Source organism: Euprymna scolopes, chromosome 17, assembly GCF_053919585.1.
Source record: "Euprymna scolopes isolate OS-2025 chromosome 17, ASM5391958v1, whole genome shotgun sequence".
Classification (NCBI taxonomy): Eukaryota; Metazoa; Mollusca; class Cephalopoda; order Sepiida; family Sepiolidae; genus Euprymna; species Euprymna scolopes.
In genome coordinates this window covers 25983196-25988013 of record NC_136498.1, presented here as the reverse complement: position 1 = coordinate 25988013, position 4818 = coordinate 25983196, and positions in this window count along the sequence as shown.

Below are 4818 nucleotides of genomic sequence, written 5' to 3'. Positions count from 1 at the left end.
ATTAATTTTGAAACGTCCTTTTCATCTGTTTGTAGAAACTGTAAGGACGAACTGTATGACGCCAAATATACGCTCCCATGAGTATGTGTACGTACATTATATTGATTTAATAGTGCAAAAATCTGAAACTCTAAAAATATTTTGAAAGACGAATTAAATTAAAATAAATAAATGATCATCTGCCAAATTTAAGTGACAATAGGAAGACATCTTCGAAAAAGTTTCATCATTGCTCGGGGTTAATTCAAGCAGGACATTTAAATAATAATGGCGTTGAAAATATTCCAGCTGTCTACTTGTCATCGAAAATGCTTTAGAAAAAAGTTTCTTTTTTGAAATTTGCAAGTTCGATTTACTTTTCTTGGATTTCTTTTCCTTATCGCCTTTATATTCTCCAGGATAATTAATTCATAAACCAGTAAGTTTCAATAATTCTCATGGCTGCATAGCGACGTTGATCGAATAAATACGGAAATAATATTTTTTTCTCATCATTTCTTTTGTGAAAGAAAATAATAAATATTTAATTTTGCATAATTCCATCACTTATTTCTCGATCTTGGCATTCGGCTATAGTTGTGCATTATCATTTTATCGCTTTTTGAATTTACTCTCTCTTTGGCTCCCTCCCTCTCTCTCTCTCTCTCTCTCTCACTCTCTCCCTCTCATATATATATATATATATATATATATATATATATATATATATATATATATGAGCAAACAGTTAATAAAATATGTTAAAAAACACTTTGAAATAAGTTAAAAGCATATTTAATCTGAAAAGGAAAAACTAGATAAATGGATAGTCCTTAATCCGCGGAGTTTCGAAGAAATACTTTCCTACTCATCAGAGGGTAGGAATTAGCAAAATGCGGGATCGGATTTTGCAAGCAGACGTGTTTGATGACACAACAAGTAAGTCAAAGATCTTACTTGAAAACAAAAAAAAAGTGAAGCATTATTATGAAAAGCTCTATTTCCTATTTGGTTTTATCGAGCTTTTATATCTGGCTGAGATAATTTTATAAAATTCTTTAATATTTATAATATACTTTAATTTTACCATCTTGGATCATTTTGGTAGATTTAATTGTAATTTTTATTTTATATATATAAATATATATATATATATATATATATATATATATATATATATATATATATATATACTACCAAATGTACTCGTCGTTGACTGGGTTCAAAAACAGCCTACAGAAAATGGACTCTGATTTATGAAAGTATGATAGGTTATGAAAAGGAAGGGTTGTAAAGAGTTAACTTCGAATTCGGGGTATCAAAACCAAAGCAAAATATAATGAAAGATAAAATAAAATTGATAAACCCCATAATTTATTATACCATACTTGTTCACACTGAAACACTTATCACAATATTCTGTGGATCTATATTAAAAAAACCTTGTTAAACTTTGTGACATATTTCCATTCTATGGAGGTCAGGCACGAACGAACACCCCATAATTTTATTATACCATATTTCTTCAAAATGAAACATAATTATCAAAGTATACTTATGCAGATAGATATGAAAAGTCTTTATTAAAGTCTGCCCCTATTTCTATTCTATTGAGGCCAGATGCGTACGCAGACCCACAATTTTATCATACCATCCCTATTTAATTTATACCTACTTATCAAAGTAGTATGATGCACATCTATATCAAAAACACTTGTAAACATTTTTCTTTTTTCAATTTTTCAATTTTTTATTTCCATACTTTGTGGAGCAGGCGCAAACGCTGACCCCACAAATTTGATGAACCACCGTTCTGGCAGATCAAACATACCTATTCCTATGTCTCCTCTATCATTATATGTAATCAGTTTTTTTAAAATAGTCAACCATATAGGAACCTATTCGTGACCAGACACACACACACATATACACACACAGACATTCAGCTTTATACACATATATATATATATATATATATATATATATATATATATATATATATATATATATATATATATACAGTAGCGTCCAAAACTAAGGGACACAATTTTTAAACCAAATAAATAACAACTGTGAAAAGCAAAAGTTTTGACAACTGGTAGCCATTATCATCCATAATAACATACTAAAATTTAAATCATTCGCAAAGGATAGAAAAATAATTATAAAAATTATTTATTTATTTTCAAAAAACTTTAAACTGCTCTTGGCAAGTTTTATTTGGAATTTTTTTTGGGTCCGATCTAGTTTGTGTTGTCTGTTTTTGGAAAAAAAAGTTTTTATTCAATTTTCACCCCAAACAAGGCACAGTGCCACTTTGAAGCAGGGGGCTACTAATAGGGACTTAATTTGCGGGGTCATTATGAAGGGAGAAGAGTAGAAAGATGTTTGTTAACATTACACTTGAACATCTGCATATCATTGCAGTTGGGAAAGCAGAATCCCAAAGGGAGTTCCAAAGACCCGCCGTTCTGGGGAAGAAACTATTGGAGTAAAAGGCTTTCTAGCACCTAGGGATCTCTACTGTAAAGGGATGAGACTTAGTAGCTTGTCGGGTTTGTCGGGGGTAGTTACGTCGGGGAGGTACAAGTGTTTGCAGTTCGTCAGAACATTCACCATTAAAGTATTTGTAGAATAGGCAGAGGGATGCAACATCTCGTCGATGGGACAGAGGCTGAAGCCTAGATGACAGTTCAGGACCTATCAGGTTGGCGACTCTCTTTTGAACCCTGTCCTGGAGCGAGAGACAAGCAGCAGATGCACCAGCCCAGATGTGACAACAGTACTCCATACATGGACGAATGGTTGCCTTATAGAGGTATAGGATACTGTCAGGCGTAAGTAGTTTTCTAGCACGGTAGAGGGAGCCAACCTTCCTTGCAGCAGCCTTGGCAATGCTCTCAATGTATCTAGTCCAGTTCATATTCCTTGTAAACGTTAGGCCGAGGAGTTTAAAAGAAGTACTTTCAGTCAATGTGTTCTTGGCCATTGCTATTGGTGGTAGAGAAGGTTTCTTGTAGTTATTGAAGGAAACAAGCTTAGTCTTAGCAGCATTGAATGTGACCAACCATTTTTGTCCCCACTCCACTACGGATTGGAGGTCATTCTCTAGTGTTTCTGCCATTTCCTTGGATATGTGTTCATTTGTTTTCCCCTTATATCTGGTGTGGTTATCTTTATAATAGTCTTAATTTTTATTGCATTTATTTTGCCATAAGTGAAAAACACAGATAATTTCTCATAATGAATTTATCAAAAACTTGGATTAAATGCGTAAAACCACGTAAATGATGAACGTTTAGAAATTTATTAAATGATAAACAGAAAGTATATCTACATTTAAATAACCACCCATTCTATTTTTTATGCGATTATGCGTGAACAGTGAAAAAGAAAACAAATATTTTTTTATGGAATTTAGAGACGGTTTAGTTGAACATATAAATCTAGCGTAAAATGATCTATTTTCGAGCCATTCTAACGTTTAGGGCAATAAATTAAACTTTTTCACCACTAACCTCGTCCGATCCACAAAAACATAAAACCACGTGTAATCGTTGTATTCTTTGTAATACCGCGCAAACTTAGGGTTAGTACTAGGGAAAAACTTTTTTGTATAACTATTCGCAATGGCATATTTTAAATTAAATTTGGTTAGGAATATTAAAATCACCACAGTTTTTACAACATACAAATGAGTGCATCCTAAAAATGTTGTTTTGTCCGGAGGGGGTGATCATTTTCCGTAAATTTTATACGCAAAGACGACTTTTTGTTGTTTTATTTTTTTTTTCAGGAATAATCGTCTAAAATATATCGTACACAAAAGGAAATTTTACAGTGAAAATTAGATATTCCCGTTTACGTGAATTTTACTAAGAAAAAGTGATATTGCTGTCAGAAAACTCTAATTCAAGAAAATTATGAATAGATAATAAGGCATGACGTAATCATCCGATTAATCTGATCAGTCCTCTCCCACCTCGCGTCTAGCTAAAGTAAGGGCCGAAGTTTACGAGCACCCAGTAACCTAGATCCCTTCCTACGGCATATGAGGTTCTCACAGAAGGCCAAGATGTGACCCTACTTACGGGCGGTGTTAGAGGGTTTACATCGGTGTATAAGTTTGAAGTCGGTGGGTATGTTGCTCTACCGACTGGACGAGGTGTTGATGGAGAATATATTGTGAAAGGAACCATAGCAGTAAAGGTGAATTGGGTTTATCAACACGAATTGAAGAATTAATGAAATAATAAATACAGATCTTTTCCAAAAGGTGAGCTCCTTCTAATAGGCTAGAAAACGTCTCACACATTCCTATCCCTATATCAATATCTAGCCACCATTCGTCCATGCACTGTTGCAACATCACGGATTGCGTACCGACTATTACTACAAAAAAAAGTCTCTAAATGAATGTTTCGCGCTGTCAACCAAGTTTCAGCCACTGTCCTACTGCTGCAATGTTGCATTTCCGTACTTGTTTTTCAAGTACTTCTATGAAATGCACTCTGTAGAACTTGCCGCATACAAACGAAAAAGCTTCCGGGTAAAACCAACTAGAAGCAGGATCCCACCTCATCCATGTATAGGTCCTCAGATACCGGAAAATTGTTTACACTATTTTTTTTTCGTGAAACTTTACTATTGAAATTTCTTCTCTGCTCCTTGTTTCCCTAATTTTTCTAAATGCAAAAACTAAGAAAAGATTATCGTACACCAACTGGAAACAACGACCCAACTTGGAGTTTATTGGAGCGTAAGCACTACTTTTAGTTATCGTTAATATGTGAAATTAGACTGAGCAGGCTCTTTTGTCATTGGCTGATACACCGAGGT